The sequence below is a fragment of the Salmo salar genome, chromosome ssa13 (assembly GCF_905237065.1).
Source record: "Salmo salar chromosome ssa13, Ssal_v3.1, whole genome shotgun sequence".
Taxonomy (NCBI): domain Eukaryota; kingdom Metazoa; phylum Chordata; class Actinopteri; order Salmoniformes; family Salmonidae; genus Salmo; species Salmo salar.
The window spans coordinates 51,946,921-51,965,946 of record NC_059454.1 but is presented as its reverse complement, the minus strand read 5'-3'; the positions used below and the strand labels follow the sequence as shown (position 1 = coordinate 51,965,946).

General features: G+C 41.9%; 1 long non-coding RNA gene across 1 annotated transcript; it reads left to right on the top strand.

Moving 5' to 3' along the window:
• The first annotated feature begins 1,364 nt into the window (after positions 1 to 1,364).
• On the top strand, positions 1,365 to 2,693 carry LOC106567398 (uncharacterized). The gene is made up of 3 exons (XR_001320059.2): positions 1,365 to 1,633; positions 2,299 to 2,361; positions 2,477 to 2,693. It is a non-coding gene; the product is annotated as an uncharacterized lncRNA (long non-coding RNA).
• Positions 2,694 to 19,026: the final 16,333 nt, after the last annotated feature.

The following is a 19,026-nucleotide window of genomic DNA, read 5'->3' as shown; positions in this document are numbered from 1 at the left end:
TCCAGGAGCATGGCCTCTGGAAACCAGCAGTCGTCATCCAGCCAGCTGACACTGAACGTTCATATCATGTCCGCACAGCAGAAGGAGCACTGTACGGCCGCAATCGTCGTCACTTACTGAACACAAAAGAACAACACACTGATGAGATGAACTGTTCCCCTGAAAGAGAACGTGATGGACTAAACACACACACACACAGCACAACATACACCACACTTACCTGCAACACCACAAGAGCTGTTGACTGACACAGAAGCATGCTCAACATCATATCGCACAAGGTCAGGAAGAGAGGTCAAGCCCAGAGCTGTCCTCGACCTGTGAAATGTCAAAGGGTGTAGGCGGATCGCTGCCCTAAAAGCGTTCCAGACTGTAAACTTGTTATTGAAAGTTCACTTGACATGCTTTGGTATTGTATTTGTTTGAAATGTTAAGATGTCATTTCTACAGTGAAAGCTGAGTTGCTGAGAATCCCTTGTTTGCATAATCACAATCTTTCACAAGCAGACGCAGCTCAGTCACAAACTGTTCAAAAGACTCGCTAGCTCCCTGTACTTTCTCATGGAATTTGTACCTAGCGAAAATTGTATTAGTCTTCGGCACAACATATGCTTCAAAACGATCGTAGTATGTTTTCAGTACCTTTGATTCAGCATCGGTAAGTGTCCATGTGTTGTAAATATCTCTCCTATTTTCACCGATCCAGAGGAGCAGGTAGCTACATTTTTCCTCTTCTCCTCTTTCCTTCAGAGGACCCGTGAACATTAGCTCCACATGCTGTTTGTACTTACGCCATGCATCGGGTAAGTTTGTAGACTCCCAGTCCATTCGAGGTGAAGGAACTCCAGAAAAATCAATTTTTTAAGACCATTTACTCTGACACCATGTCTTGTTTTGTACACTTTGTGCAAGATAATAAAACGCAGAACTACAGGATGTTTCTTAACATAACTCTTTATTAACTAGCTACAAATACATGTTGACCTATCTCCAACCACGATCAACTGCCCATGACCTAACCGTCTGGGTGGTCTTAACCAATCACCGCACAGTATGATACGGCGGTAAAATGCATCCAATTATAATTCAGTATGTATTCACATATGAATATTACAGTAGCCTAGTTAAATAAAGGTTAAATACAAAAAATGGTCTATTAAGAGGCTGACATTTCAGGCGGTCTTTTCAAACAGCTCTTTCACTGATTATCATCATTTTCACAATTTCACAGTATTATTCCAACCTAAGTGTGGAAATATATAAAACACAGGAAAAAAATCGTGTTTTTGACTGCACTGGGCCTTTAATGCAAATAATATGTGACCCATTACAGAAATCTGGGCATATGACGCATGCCACTACTTCAAAGGAGAGGCATTTGAATTTAAAATAAATAAATCATTTTTGTCAAAATGCTCTGTCAAATGGCACATCATGCTCTCTGCTACCCCAGATATTTTCATCATGGACTACATATAAAGTGTAGCTACAGATTTCAATACCAGTGTTGTCCTGAATACAGCTGCTGGTATCGACATAGTGGTTAAAGCAGTCTAGACTGGCTGAAGCCAAAAGGGAAGGATTATTTTGAAAGTGTTTCAATCTGCAATGAATCATCATAATCCATACACCGGTAAGAGTCTACAGTTAAAATGCTAAGATAATAGCGTATGTACATGTAACTATCTCAACTGTATAAAAAGTCATTTTCATCGCTAGCTATTGTTAGCTAACTAGCTAACTAGGTAGACAGTTGCATACAGGTACCGTTATAGCTTGCTTCGAACTGCAATAAACCATTGTTTACAGATGTGGCCTGTTGCATTCTGCTGTTAATGTGGATTGCTGATGTGCCAAGGCATGCATTACATGATGATAATCTTTTTCATGTTTGCCAGTTTGTCATGTTTAACTACCTAGCTACCAAATCAAATGTTATTTGTCACATGCGCCCAATAAAACAGTTGTAGACCTTACAGTGAAATGCTTACTTACAAGCCCTTAACCAACAATGCAGTTTTAAGAAAATACCTAAAAAACGAAGAAATGAAAGTAACATAATTAAAGAGCAGCAGAAAAATAACAATAGCGAGGCTATATATAGGGGTACCGGTCAGTCGTGGTAATATGTAGGTAGAGTTATTACTTGTGTCTACATTGCCTTCATTGTTGGGATGGAAGCAGGTTAAGTGTGTACAGGGCATTTTAGTACAGCTGTAGCAGTCGGCAGGCAATAACAAGCTATAGAACATGAATTCATTTATGTTTTAACCTATTTTTCTGGAATTTATCTTTCAGCATAAACCCAAGTACCGCCACTATTACAAGGAGATGATTGAGAGTGAACAAGCAACACTTCAGGTATTTTGTCTTTGTGCTTTGAGTTTATTGCTTGGACTTGGGGGTCAACTAATGTTATTGCTGGTATGAAAGGTTTCAATGTCTTGTCTATTTCGTCTGCTTTCCTCCTTTATAGCTTTAATTATCTGGAGCCTGGTGTTGTGGCCAAGGAGCTTTCACTCAGATGGAACCAGGTTTCAGCTGCTGTGCAATGTTGACGTCCTTCCTCCCAGAGATGTGCAATCATCACCCGGACTGGATACATCCCAGTAAACATATTTTTAAGAAGATCAGGACTTTTGCAATGAAAAGGCCATGTACATTATATGCTGCTCCAAAGGGCAGGACAGAAATATGCTCTCAGGCTAGATTCATTTGTTCATATCATAGCATGACCTGAACCAAAATTACTCAAATGATCTTATGATACAGGCCTAGGTCTAGATATTGTTTTTACCTTTATGCGTTAAGTTTTTCCCAATTGTAGGCTACTATTTTATTTGTATTTATTTAATCTTTATTTAACTAGTCAAGTCAATAAGAAAGAGTTCCAAACCTCTCTGCCAATAACAGCTAGTTTTCAGTTTTCCCCCCCTTTCTTGTTGAGAAATTGCTATTTAATAAGCTATTATTTTAATTGACAACAATCACAGTGATGTACTTAATTGTTACCCACTGATTGTGTGTGTGTGTGTGTGTGTGTGTGTGTGTGTGTGTGTGTGTGTGTGTGTGTGTGTGGGCACAGTAAACATGGGAGCTTTTGTGTCACTCACACAATGCCCCATATGATGCCACCCACTGACAGGACACTAGAGACTGTGCAGGGCTCCAGTTACAGACCCAGCCAGTCAGTCGGGATATTCCAGGTAGGAGCTAGTGATTAGTTAAAGTGGAACTGACAGCATTTGAACTACTTTGCAGATATGAACCAACCAGACAATTATATCAGTAAAAAATATCCAATTCCCAGTTTGATTCAAAACCAACTTTCACAAATACGTTCTATTTGACAAGAAATTACATGCCTTACAGTAATGCATTGTTGGCAGAATAGATGGATGCGGTTCAATATATGATTCATATAATTCACCAATACATTTCTTGGTAGTCTAAAAAGATTGCTATCTGGTTGTAAATCACAGCTGGCCTGATGCATTGTTTGCTGCCGCCACCTATTTGGTTTCAGTTTCAATTACTCAATATTTTTAACAAAAATGTATGACTGTAACTAAGGCTGTGAATGTATATACACTCAAACTAGCAAGGGCAATGATCACAAGTCAGTCACAATGTGGCTAATAGGCAAGCGCACATGTGTCAAACACAAGGCCCGCAGGCCGAATAGGACACACAAGCGAGTATAAATTAGTCAACAGTTGAGTCATCTACTTTTTGAAATTTCAGCCTAATGCACTCGCATCGGTGAATTTCAGTGAACTTCAATTGCGCTCCTTTCGTATGTCCCTTTTACAGCGCTACTCCACTACAATACATTTTGAGTGTACCATGCAGCAGTGCTGCATTCAACCGCAGTGGTGATCCATGCAGTGCAAAAAATGAATAATGTTTTAAGTTTAAATGTTACAACAACATATAGCTACGTTTTTGTCTTTTGGAGTTATTAAATACCTAGGCTAGGATATATATTCATGTAGCTAGCTATTTATTTAGCAAGCTAAAGGCACGGAGCCTGATGTTAGCTAGATATCTGCTGGGAGCATGTCATATTATTGGAGGAGTGGGTGAGTGACTTTTTCCCCTAATATCATTTTTCGATGGCTACAGCTAGAGGTGCAGGTGTCATTTGGTTAGCTAGCAAGAAATGTGAACCACTTTGCTGCTAGCTATTCTGAATGACTGTTATTCACAGTTAGCAAATGTATTTGGCATCGATCAAATGGGCAGGCAGGCAAGTTCCCATTCAGTTGTCAAAACGTGATTTGGGACAACCATGCAACACATTTTGGGCCAAGCTCTGTTGCCTGACTACTGCAGCACTGTGCATGATATTTTTTTTTTAACAAGAACCCTCCTCCACCTGTTTGACAAGGGAACCCTCCCTACACACACACTGTCAGACTTCCTGATGGGCCACCCCCAGGTGGTAAGGGTAGGCAACAACACATCTGCCATGCTGATCCTCAACACACAGGCCCCTCAGGGCTACGTGCTTAGTCCCCTCCTGTACTCCCTGTTCACACACGACTGCGTGGCCAAGCACGACTCCAACACCATCATTAAGTTTGCTGACGACACAACGGTGGTAAGCATGATCACCGACAACGATGAGACAGCCTATAGGGAGGAGATCAGAGACCTGGCACGAGTACATCACTGGGGCCAAGCTTCCTGCCATCCAGAACCTATATACTTGGTGGTGTCAGAGGAAGGAAATTGTTAAAGACTCCAGTCACCCAAGTCATAGACTGTTCTCTCTGCTACAGCACGGCAAGCAGTACCGAAGCTTCTACCCCCAAGCTGAACAATGAATCAAATGACAACCCGGACTATTTGCATTGACACTCCCCCTTTGTTTTTTACACTGCTGCTACTCACTGTTTATTATTTATGTATAGTCACTTTACCGCTACCTACATGTACAAATTACCTTGACTAACCTGTATCCCCTCGCATCGACTCGGTACCGGTACCCCTTCGGAAAGTATTCAGACCCCTTGACTTTTTGTTACGTAAAGCCTTATTCTAAAATTGATTACATCGGTTTTTTTTGTCATCAATCTACACACAATCCCCTAAATGACAAAGCAAAAAAAGTTGAGATATTTTTGCAAATTTGTAAAAAATAAAAAACTGAAATATAATTTTTTTAACTAGGCAAGTCAGTTAAGAACAAATTCTTATTTACAATGACAGCCTAGGAACAACTGCGTTGTTGTTCAGGGGGAGAACAACAGATTGTTACCTTGTCAGCTCGGGGATTTGATCTAGCAACCTTTTGGTTACTGGCCCAATGCTCTAACCACTAGGCTACCTGCCGCCCCACCAGTCAAAAGTGTGGACACACTACTCATTCCAGGGTTTTAATACATTTTTACTGTTTTCTACGTTGTAGAATAATAGTTAATACATTATTGCTGATGATTTGTATTTATTTAATCAATTTTAGAATAAGGCTATAACTTAACAAGATGTGGAAAAAGTCAAGGGGTCTGAATACTTTCCAAAGGCATTTGTCACGTCCTGACCATAGAGAGTTCTTATTTTCTATGGTGGAGTAGGTCAGGGCGTGACTGGGGGGTTAGTCTAGTTTATATTTTCTATGTGGGGGTCTAGTTTCTTTTTTCTATGTTGGTGTTTTGTATGATTCCCAATTAGAGGCAGCTGGTAATTGTTGTCTCTAATTGGGGATCATATTTAGGTAGCTGTTTTTCTCACTTGTGTTTATGGGATATTGTTTTGAGTTAGTGCATGTAGCATCTCTGTAGTCACGGTTCGTTTAGTCATTTATTGTTTGTTTTGTATTTTGCTAAGTTTCACTTTATAATAAAGATGTGGAACGCTACTCATGCTGCGCCTTGGTCCGACATTTATTCCAGCGAACGTGACAGCATTGTAGCCTCATTTTTGTTACTTTAAAAAAAAGTTTATTTAGTAAATATTTTCTTAACTATTTCACGGTAAGGTCTACACCTGTATTCAGCGCATGTGACAAATACAAATTGATTTGACATATGAGACCATGATCATATATCTGCCCAGTAACTATCAACAGCTGCACCTACAGGCCCTGTGGTTGGTTGAGTGGATGGATGGGTAGCCTTCTTTCCTAAAATAACTTTAACACTGTGGAGACACAGGATACAGGAGGCCATATTTGGAACTCACTGACTGACTAGTCTGGCTGGCCGGAGGGAGAATGGGTAGAGGGGAGAGGGTCACACTAAGCCACTCAGTCACACAACAAGACGAGAGCCCCAATGTGCGCTCTAAACAGGAAGCCTTTTGCCTCTTGCTAGGTCGTCATTGTAAATAATAATTTGTTCTTAGTTGACTTTCTTGGTTAAATAAAAAAAACATATATACATATATATGTATATATATATACACACACACACACACACACACACACATATATATATATATATATATATATATATATATATATATATATATATATATATATATATTCCGCAGGTGGCGCGTGGGTTTCAAGTTTGGGGAAGCTGTATATGTTTTTCCACACAAACATCCTCTTTAGGCCTATAATAAAGCATTCCATGAATCATCACATTTAAATCCTAATGTGATGAGTATATTCGGTAACAGTAGGTCTATTCATTGTAATATGTCTAACTCAGTCATTGTTTGCAAAACAGAACTGAACAGAGCTCGGCAGAGAGCGTAGCCTATGCAGTGCAGCGCAACGGAGTTTCTATGGTCCGGGAAAATGTGGCCTTTTAGAAATCCTATGTCATTTGACATGACTGGAGATGTTAGCAGAACCTATTTAATACCCCAAAAATTATCGAATTGACTGGCACAAACTGAGAATTAAAAAACAACTTAGTATTGAATGCAACAAATAGACGAGGCTATGAAAAGAGGGGAGGCACACCGATGGTATACCTACAATATGACATCCATCTAGCCCAAATGAGGAAATTGTTGTCCTCAAAAAAATTCCCAGCACTTACTTCGCATTGATAAAGCCGGGCACTACGCACTCAACTCACCGACGATATGGCGGGTGCGCTCCGCTAGTTACAATAGCCTATATACAGTTGAAGTCGGAAGTTTACATACACCTTAGCCAAATACATTTAAACTCAGTTTTTCACAATTCCTGACATTTAATCCGAGTAAGAATTCCCTGTCTTAGGTCAGTTAGGATCACCACTTTATTTTAAGAATGTGAAATGTCAGAATAATAGTAGAGAGAATGACTTATTTCAGCTTTTATTTATTTAATCACATTCTCAGTGGGTCACAAGTTTACATACACTCAATTAGTATTTGGTAGCATTGTCTTTAAATTGTTTAACTTGGGTCAAACATTTTGGTAGCCTTCCACAACCTTCTCACAATAAGTTGGGTGAATTTTGGCCCATTCCTCCTGACAGAGCTTGTGTAACTGAGTCCGGTTTGTATGCCTCCTTGCTCGCACACACTTTTTCAGTTCTGCCCACAACTTTTCTATAGGATTGAAGTCAGGGCTTTGTGATGGCCACTCCAAAACCTTGACTTTGTTGTCCTTAAGCCATTTTGCCAGAACTTTGGAAGTATGCTTGGGGTCATTGTTCATTTGGAAGACCCATTTGCGACCAAGCCTTAACTTCCTTACTGATATCTTGAGATGTTGCTTCAATATATCCACATAATTTTCCTCCTCATGATGCCATCTATTTTGTGAAGTGCACCAGTCCCTCCTGCAGCAAAGAACCCCCACAACATGATGCTGACCCCCCCTGCTTAACGATTGGGATGGTGTTCTTTGGCTTGCAAGGCTCCCCTTTTTCCTCCAAACATAATGATGGTCATTATGGCCAAACAGTTCTATTTTTGTTTCATCAGACCAGAGGACATTTCTCCAAAAAGTACAATCTTTGTCCCCATGTGCAGTTGCAAACCGCTTTATGGCGGTTTTGGAGCAGTGGCTTCTTCCTTGCTGAGTGGCCTTTCAGGTTATGTCGATATATAGGACTCGTTTTACTCTGGATATAGATACTTTTGTACCTGTTTCCTCCAGCATCTTCAAGGTCATTTGCTGTTGTTCTGTGATTGATTTGCACTTTTCGCACCAAAGTACGTTCATCTCTGGGATACAGAACGCGTCTCCTTCCTGAGCGGTATGACTTGCGTACTATTGTTTGTACAGATGAACGTGGTACCTTCAGGCGTCTGGAAATTGCTCCCAAGGATGAACCAGACTTGTGGAGGTCTACAAGGTCTTGTGGAGGTCTTCCAAGCTGTTTAAAGGCACAGTCAACTTAGTGTATGTAAACTTCTGACCCACTGGAATTGTGATACAGTGAATTATAAGTGAAATAATCTGTCTGTAAACAATTGTTGGAAAAATGACTTGTGTCATGCACAAAGTAGATGTCCTAACCGACTTGCCAAAACTATAGTTTGCTAACAAGAAATTTGTGGAGTGGTTGAAAAAACGACTTTTAATGACTCCAACCTAAGTGTATGTAAACTTCCGACTTCAACTGTAGGCTTCTCTGGCTGTTGAGAAATAATTATGGTAGCTACGGAGAGACAGAATTCTACTATTTTCAGTAGGCATATGGCCAATTGCTTTACAATCGTATTTCCCACGATTGTATTACACTGACAGCAGCAACTCAACAATCGGTTATTTGCTGCGCTGTTCGAATTACTGGCTTCTTGGCTGTGGCTATATGAGCTAGCCGCTACGGGATGTATCACTCTATTCAGAGCTGACAGGTTAAGAACCAACACTGATGGACAGTGGCAGCAGTCTCTAACCAGGTGTGCGGAGCCCGGAGTGTACTTCAGAGCGTGAACGCCAGTCCAAATTCCTTTTGGGATGCCGAAGCAGGAGTATTTCATAACAGGCCTTCCCATCTTTTTCATGTTTAAACGGATTGTGAATTACAGGCAATAAATGCTGCTAGAAATCAATACCCGGCATGAACAGAGCGCCCCATGTCTGAGATGAATATGCTATAGAGTAAACAAATGATAAATTACTGCTGTTTTATTGGTAACATGCACAGGCTACTGCTTTACATACAAATAACAATTTATTTCAACTGTTTGCAAATTACATTTCTTTAAAAATAATACATTTTCCGTACACTTTTCAGGACACTCAATGACACCGTATATTAAAAGTAGGCCAACATAAAATCAGGTGCAGTACATAATATAATAAAATCATGTGCATCAATCAAATTGCAGGACCAGACCAAACAGGAATGTACAAAGTGAGTGGGCTATGCTACAAAATAGCACAGGCATATCGGCTCGGATTAGTGTACAGTTTAAGGAAATAGGCAAATGCGTCAATTCATTTATTGGTCTCTAACAAAAGAACAAAACAAACACTTCTGAACTCTTGTCACATGTAAGGTCTCAGAGAAGCCAATAGCGTTGGCTGGCCGAGAGTACTTAGCACCTCAATGTAATTTCCGCACCAATTTTACATGTAGAATTGCATGAAAAATGTCGGCAGTCAAACGTCTACAGCGGGTGGTCTCTAAAATGATGCTTGCTGAATGATCGGCAGGCGAATGCTAGATCTACATTCGGTGCAATGTGTGCGAGCCTTAACTGTAAGAGGGAAAACAACTAGGCCTATACACATTTCACAAAGAATTCAATTTTAGCAGAGAAAGGCTTTTTGTTAATTATACATGACTGGCATAATCTGTTCATTATGTTCATAACTGTATTATCATGGCCTTGGGATTCCTGTCGGCGTCACTGATCCCGCTCTCTCATGAAAATAAACGTTCAACCCAGACCAAGACCAATGCAAAGGACAAACGCCATGAGCCTATAATGCAGCATCACTAAAGTGTGAACGACGACAATTGTTTTATTTTGACACAATAAACCCTGAGAAGTAATCGAAGTTATATAATATGAATATCAACGTCAAGCAGCTTTCATGAAATTCAACAAACAAATATTGAAACACTTCGTTCTGGAAATTAAGCAATTATGGTTACAAACAAAAGCATTCAGTGTAGGCTATAAATGGCATAGTAGCTGCCAAAGCAACAGTGATTAAAAAATAACACTTTTACTCTTATGGACAGGCGTTCCGCTAGCGGAACTCCTCGCCAATAACCAATGGTAGCGCCTGGCGCGAAATACGAAAAACCTTAAAAATGCTATAAATTTCAATTTCTCAAACATATGACTATTTTACATCATTTGAAAGATAAGACTCTCCTTTATCTAACCACATTGTCCGATTTCAAAAAGGATTTACAGCGAAAGCGAAACATTAGATTATGTCAGGAGAGTACCCAGCCAGATATAATCACACACCCATTTTTCAAGCTAGCATATATGTCACAAAAACCAAAACCACAGCTAAATGCAGCACTAACCTTTGATGATCTTCATCAGATGATACTCCTAGGACATTATGTTATACAATAAATGCATGTTTTGTTCAATCAAGTTCATATTTATATCAAAAAACAGCTTTTTACATTAGCATGTTTTGTTCAGAACTAGCATACCCACCGAAAACTTCCGGTGAATTTACTAAATTACTCACGATAAACGTTGACAAAAAACTTTATGCAATCGCGGTGTCCGATTTTAAAATAGCTTTTCGGTGAAAGCACATTTTGCAATATTCTGAGTACATAGCCCGGCCATCACGGCTAGCTATTTTGGCACTCACCAAACTCAGATTTACTATAAGAAAAATTGGATTACCTTTGCTGTTCTTCGTCAGAATGCACTCCCAGGACTTCTACTTCAACAAACAATGTTGTTTTGGTTCCAAATAATCCATAGTTATATCCAAATAGCTCCGTTTTGTTCGTGACAAAACATTTCAAAATATTCCATTACCGTACTTCGAAGCATGTCAAACGCTGTTTAAAATCAATTTTTATGCGATTTTTCTCGTAAAATAGCGATAATATTCCAACCGGGAGACGTTGTATCCGTTCAAACACTGAAAGAAAAACATGGAGTCGTCACATGCACGCGTGCGCCAGTGCCATTGTCCTCAGAAGGACCATTCACCAAAACCCCTGCTATTTTTCGCCCAGAGACTGCAGAGCTATCATTCCACGTTCTGGCGCCTTCCTAGAGCCAATGAAAGCCTTAGAAAATGTCACGTTACAGCAGAGATCCTGTATTTTCGATAAAGAGGCTATAGAAGGACAAGAAATGGTCAGACAGGGCACTTCCCATATAGAATCTTCTCAGGTTTTGGCCTACCATATGAGTTCTGTTATACTCACAGACACCATTCAAACTTTAGGGTGTTTTCTATCCAAATCTACTAATTATATGCATATTGTAGTTTCTGGGCAGGAGTAATAACCAGATTAAATCGGGTACGTTTTTTATCCGGCCGTGAAAATACTGCCCCCTATCCCAAACAGGTTAGTGGTGGAGCAGCATCCAACGTAAGGTCTTTGCATCATATGCGTAGATAAGCTGTTCTGGGTCTATAGTTTTGGCAATGTCACTTGATGTGGAGAAGTGACAGGGAAGATGACCGTTCCTGACCCATCTCCAGGACGGCATGGTGAGTACCTGGCAGTAAAAAGAAGACTTTCCAAGATGGAAGAAAACCGCGAGGCTGTCCGGTTAACTGTGCAGGCCTTCAACAACAGATTGAGCATGTGGGCCATGCAGTGAATGTAGACTGCCGCTGTATGTTCCTGGCGCATTTTCCGTTCACTTTGCCAGCCATGACAGCGGCTCCATTTAGCACTGGGCAGCCACAGGTAGGTTGGAAATACTGTGCTCTTGCAGGAACTGCTTGATGTGGGTGTATATGGCCTCTGCGTTTGCCCGCTCTGAACAGTCGACAAAGCCCATGAACCGTTCTTGAACTTCCATTTGTTTTCTGTAACGGGTGCACACAGTCATCTCCTCTGTTTTGTAGCTGCGTGCCTAGTCAACCATTAGAGTTAAAAAGCCATTGGCCTCTACCTCCCAAATTATTTATTTTCTAGCCACATCCGCGGTAATTGCTATGAATTCATTTTGTGTTTCGTGGCTAGTGAGATTCAGTGACGTGTGTAGCTTGGCAATAAATGCCACTTCTCTTTTTGTGTGGAAGTGGGACATTTCTTAGAAGTTGCCCTGGTTGCTTGAGGTCTTGGGCTCATCATGCCCCATGCCCTCTCATCATGTGGCAGGGCATGATGATGAATAGTGGTTAGAGCGTTGGGCCAGTAACCGAAAGATTGCTGCATCGAATCCCCGAGCTGACCAGGTAAAAACCTTGTTCTACCCCTGAACAAGACAGGGTTGACTGTTCCTCAGTAGGCCGTCATTGTAAATAAGAGTTTGTTCTTCACTGACTTGCCTAGTTAAATAAATGCAATCCCCTGTTTTGCCAATAACATAATGATGTCTGCTATAATGGATGCATATTCTCGGTTGTCATGTACTGTGTTTATGTAGGCTGAGCTCATCTGTGCCACCACCGAGCCCACATCTTTAGACAAGATTTGTATTTTGTCCCCAAGCATTCCCACAATATGTGATCATGCCTCAATGTAATCAAGGTATACATTTTTTATTTTAAAATGCAATCTCTTTTTGGGCTTAGTTGTGGTAAATTTCCTGTTTAACCCTCCTCCCGACCATCCGCTCGGACAAAAATCAGCCCGCCTACCCCTGCCATATATGTTGTGCAATGTGGTGTGCTTTTTTTAGACCTTTTTGGCTGGCATTTCTCCAGTCTCACTCCGCTGTTGGGTAGTCGAGATACTGAAAGGCCTTGTAACGTTAGTAGTCAGGGGTGAAGGCACGTTACTCCTTAACAAAGACAGTCTTGGGGTCATCCGGGAGGCAAGGCTGCGCTGGCCCACAGTCCTTCATCCCCAAATAATAACAGGGTAGCTGGTTTAGCTAATTTGCGCCCTATATGGGTGATATGGGTAATGCGGGTTAGATTTTATTTGTAAAATATTTTTCACAAAAGATAACTACAGTATATCATGCATAAAAACATAGAAACATATGATATTTAGTCAGGAAAATACAATTTGACAGAAATGGTAGTAGAAGGTGAACATTTGTTGCATACATATCCTGATGATGCTGCTTCCAATTTGCGCAAAAAAACTCTGTCGGTGGGATCGAAGCATAACCCTACCAGATATCGTACACAGGCCTGCATGTGTTTACCGCATGTGACAGCAAACAAGCTATAGAGACACAGGAGGGCATATAATGATTCCCTATTTGCACAGCTACAGTGACATAAAGTGCACAGCTGCACACATACAGTACCAGTCAAAAGTTTGGATACACCTACTCATTCAAGGGTTCTTCTTTATTTTTGCATTTTTCTACATTGTAGAATATTAGTGAAGACATCAAAACTATGAAATAACACATATGGAATCATGTAGCAACCAAAAAAGTGTTAAACAAATCAAAATATATTGCACACTCTTGGCATTCTCTCAACCAGCTTCACCTGGAATGCTTTTCCAACCGTCTTGAAGGAGTTCACACATACAGTGGGACAAAAAAGTATTTAGTCAGCCACCAATTGTGCAAGTTCTCCCACTTAAAAAGATGAGAGAGGCCTGTAATTTTCATCATAGGTACACTTCAACTATGACAGACAAAATGAGAAAAAAAATCCAGAAAATCACATTGTAGGATTTTTAATGAATTTATTTGCAAATTATGGTGGAAAATAAGTATTTGGTCAATAACAAAAGTTTATCTCAATACTTTGTTATATACCCTTTGTTGGCAATGACACAGGTCAAACGTTTTCTGTAAGTCTTCACAAGGTTTTGACACACTGTTGCTGGTATTGTTGCCCATTCCTCCATGCAGATCTCCTCTAGAGCAGTGATGTTTTGGGGCTGTCGCTGGGCAACATGGACTTTTAACTCCCTCCAAAGATTTTCTATGGGGTTGAGATCTGGAGACTGGCTAGGCCATTCCAGGACCTTGAAATGCTTCTTATGAAGCCACTCCTTCGTTGCCCGGGCGGTGTGTTTGGGATCATTGTCATGCTGAAAGACCCAGCCTCGTTTCATCTTCAATGCCCTTGCTGATGGTAGGCTTTGTTACTTTGGTCCCAGCTCTCTGTAGGTCATTCACTAGGTCCCCCCGTGTGGTTCTGGAATTTTTGCTCACCGTTCTTGTGATCATTTTGACCCCACGGGGTGAGATCTTGCGTGGAGCCCCAGATCGAGGGAGATTATCAGTGGTCTTGTATGTCTTCCATTTCCTAATAATTGCTCCCACAGTTGATTTCTTCAAACCAAGCTGCTTACCTATTGCAGATTCAGTCTTCCCAGCCTGGTGCAGGTCTACAATTTTGTTTCTGGTGTCCTTTCACAGCTCTTTGGTCTTGGCCATAGTGGAGTTTGGAGTGTGACTGTTTGAGGTTGTGGACAGGTGTCTTTTATACTGATGACAAGTTCAAACAGGTGCCATTAATACAGGTAACGAGTGGAGGACAGAGGAGCCTCTTAAAGAAGAAGTTACAGGTCTGTGAGAGTCAGAAATCTTGCTTGTTTGTAGGTGACCAAATACTTATTTTCCACAATAATTTGCAAATAAATTCATAAAAAATCCTACAATGTGATTTTCTGGATTTCTTTTCTCATTTTGTCTGTCACAGTTGACGTGTACCTATGATGAAAATTACAGGCCTCTCTCATCTTTTTAAGTGGGAGAACTTGCACAATTGGTGGCTGACTAAATACTTTTTTGCCCCACTGTATGCTGAGCACTTGTTGGCTACTTTTCCTTCACTCTGCGGTCCAACTCATCACAAACCATCCCAATAGGGTTGAGTTCGGGTGATTGTGGAGGCCAGGTCATCTGATACAGCACTCCATCACTCTCCTTCTTGGTCAAATATCATTGTCATGTTGAAAAACAAATGATAGTCCCACTATGCGTAAACCAGATGGGATGGCGTATCGCTGCAGAATGCTGTGGTAGCCATGCTGGTTAAGTGTGCATGAATTCTAAATAAATCACAGACAGTGTCACCAGCAAAGCACCCGCACACCATCACATCACCTCCTCCATGCTTCACAGTGGGAACCACACATGCGGAGATCATCCGTTCACCTACTCTGTGTCTCACAAAAGCACAGCGGTTGGAACCAAAAATCACAAATTTGGACTCATCAGACCAAAGGACAGATTTCCACTGGTCTAATGTCCATTGCTTGTATTTCTTGGCCCAAGAAATTCTCTTCTTCTTATTGGTGTCCTTTAGTAGTGGTTTCTTTGCAGAAATTCAACCATGAAGGCCTGATTCATGCAGTCTCCTCTGAACAGTTGATGATGAGATGTGTCTGTTACTTGAACTCAGTGAAGTATTTATTTGGGCTGCAATTTCTGAGGTGCAGTTAACTCTAATGAACTTTGCATCCTTTGCAGCAGAGGTAACTCTGGGTCTTCCTCTCCTTTGGCGGTCCTCATGAGAGCCAGTTTCCTCATAGCGCTTAATGTTTTTTGTGACTGTAGTTGATGAAACTTTCAAAGTTCTTGAAATGTTCCGCACTGACTGACCTTCATGTCTTAAAGTAATGATGGACTGTCATTTCTCTTTGCTTCTTTGAGCTGTTCTTGCCATAATATGGACTTGGTCTTTTACAAAATAGGGCTATCTTCTGTGTACCACCCCTACCTTGTCACAACACAAGTGGCTCAAATGCATGAAGAAGGAAAGAAATTCCTTAAATTAACTTTTAACAAGGCACACCTGTTAATTGAAATGCATTCCAGGTGACTACCTCATGAAGCTGGTTGAGAGAATACCAAAAGTGCGCACAGCTGTATAAAATATATTTTGATTTGTTTAATGCTTTTTTTGGTTACTACATGAATCCATATGTGTTATTTCATAGTTTTGATGTCTTCACTATTATTCTACAATGTATCGAGAATCTGTCTCCGCACCATGCGCTCTCATCACTGGTGTCCCCCAGGGCTCTGTTCTAGGCCCTCTCCTATTCTCGCTATACACCAAGTCACTTGGCTCTGTCATATCCTCACATGGTCTCTCCTATCATTGCTATGCAGACGACACACAATTAATCTTCTCCTTTCCCCCTTCTGATAACCAGGCGGTGAATCGCATCTCTGCATGTCTGTCAGACATATCAGTGTGGATGACGGATCACCAGCTCAAGCTGAACCTCGGCAAGACGGAGCTGCTCTTCCTCCCGGGGAAGGACTGCCCGTTCCATGATCTCGCCATCACGGTTGACAACTCCCTTGTGTCCTCCTCCCAGAGTGCTAAGAACCTTGGCGTGATCCTGGACAACACCCTGTCGTTCTCCACTAACATCAAGGCGGTGACCCGATCCTGTAGGTTCATGCTCTACAACATTCGCAGAGTACGACCCTGCCTCACACAGGAAGCGGCGTAGGTCCTAATCCAGGCACTTGTCATCTCCCGTCTGGATTACTGCAACTCGCTGTTGGCTGGGCTCCCTGCCTGTGCCATTAAACCCCTACAACTCATCCAGAACGCCGCAGCCCGTCTGGTGTTCAACCTTCCCAAGTTCTCTCACGTCACCCCGCTCCTCCGCTCTCTCCACTGGCTTCCAGTTGAAGCTCGCATCCGCTACAAGACCATGGTGATTGCCTACGGAGCTGTGAAGGGAACGGCACCTCCATACCTTCAGGCTCTGATCAGGCCCTACACCCAAACAAGGGCACTGCGTTCATCCACCACTGGCCTGCTGTCCCCCCTACCTCTGAGGAAGCACAGTTCCCGCTCAGCCCAGTCAAAACTGTTCGCTGCTCTGGCACCCCAATGGTGGAACAAGCTCCCTCACGACGCCAGGACAGCGGAGTCAATCACCACCTTCCGGAGACACCTGAAACCCCACCTCTTTAAGGAATACCTAGGATAGGATAAAGTAATCCTTCTAACCCCCCCCCCTTAAAAGATTTAGATGCACTATTGTAAAGTGGTTGTTCCACTGGATATCATAAGGTGAATGCACCAATTTGTAAGTCGCTCTGGATAAGAGCGTCTGCTAAATGACTTAAATGTAAATGTAAATGTAGAAAATAGTAAAAATAAAGAAAAACCCTAGAATGAGTAGGTGTGTCCAAACTTTTGACTGGTATGTTCAAGAAGGCACAACCCAACCGTCTAACCCCATAATGTATTCAGTGATACAGTGAGAAGGTACTTTAGTTTAATCTGGTCCCCATTGCCAGTTGACACACCTCTGTTTGACGTACAGTCGTGGCCAAAAGTTTTGAGAATGACACAAATATTAATTTTCACGAAGTTTGCTGCTTCAGTGTCTTTAATATATTTTTGTCAGATGTTACTATGGAATACTAAAGTATAATTACAAGCATTTCATAAGTGTCAAAGGCTTTTATTGACAATTACAGGAAGTTGATGCAGAGTCAATATTTGCAGTGTTGACCCTTCTTTTTCAAGACCTCTGCAATCTGCCCTGGCATGTTGTCAATTAATTTCTTGGCCACATCCTGACTGATGGCAGCCCATTCTTGCATAATCAATGCTTCTAATAATCAATTCTCTAAACTTTTGGCCACGACTGTACATTGTGGCTGTAGTCGGTTCCATACAGTACATTATGGGTGCGTTCGTAAATTCACTCTGGCTGTCTACTCCGATTTCAGAGCACTCTCGTCTCACTGTGCCAGAGGCAAAGTGCAGAATAACTGATTAATTTACGCTTGGATCAACCCTACTCCTCGGCCAGAGTGTCTAGTTTGCGCTCGGAACGCTCCGAGAGCGAAACGCTCTGAACATACGAACGGACAATCTGACAAGTTGAAGAGAGGTATAATCTGACAACGCCCTGAATTTACAAACACCCAGAGCACGTTCTGGCACTCCAGATTGAAGTCACGAACACACCCTATGATAATAAAACTCTGTCATGCACCAGAAGCCATCCATATATCCACGTAGCCCATTCCCCCTAACTGGGTGTTCTGAGGTTCTCTCTGTTAGCGAGTCATGATCCACACTATTGCCTGCCTGCCATGGGCCGTCACTCACAGCCAATTAGCAGTCAGGGTCCCCTCCAGTCTATTGTTACATCACAGAGAGAGGACACAGCATCCATATAGACCAGAGCCCAGGCAGGGCCGGTTTAGGACATTACAGAACAGTCACAAATGATTTGTGTCGAATCGATATGATTGTCTATCCTCAACAGTGGAGGGTAATTTCAGCTCTATACATGACATTATACAGTACATTCCTATCTTATAAATACATTACAGGCCATTGTGATAATGGGACTGATGGGAAGGCTGGGGCTGGATGAGTATTGGCTGCACTACTGTCTAAGGTCAATGGGGCATGCTGCAATACACTAGTAGGGAAGTGTATTCTATTGATACACAGTAAAAAAAAAATGCAGGTACAGTAGCTTACACTGCAGGTTGTTGTGTGCAGTGTTGCTCGGATGACTCTAGAATGTAAAAAAAGGATGGCTCCTCCCAAAGTCACGACTCAACCGTGGTAGTGTGTGTGCCCCTCTGGCTTAGGGGACACGGTATATGCGCACACACACACACACACACACACACACACACACACACACACACACACACACACACCCTCCTGTTCCCTTGGGAGCAGGCAAGCGTGTTGCTGTATCTGGGAACAGTACAGGCAGCACCAAGGAGAAACTCAGAATAGAGGGAGGGTAGGCGAGGGGGCAAGGAGGGGGCAGCGCTGCTGTAGAATTCTGTCACTGGAGCTCTCTGCATAGGCTCACTCCTCTTCCACTCCTCCCTCAATGTTCTGCTCCAACCTACCGTACCACACTGTCAGTCGGCTTGATACTGTTTCAGTGAGAGACCCCATCCTCCCCAGTGTGTGTGTGCCTTCTGATGCAGAGGTGTCAATGTAAGAAACAAACCCTTGTGAAAAACAACCACTAGTGTGAGGTGTTAAATATAGCCTTGTGAAGACATGTTCTGATCGTTTATTTGTGCGTGTGTGTATCTCTACCCATGCGTAGTGCATATGCTGCGTTGCGGTGTGGTGCATGA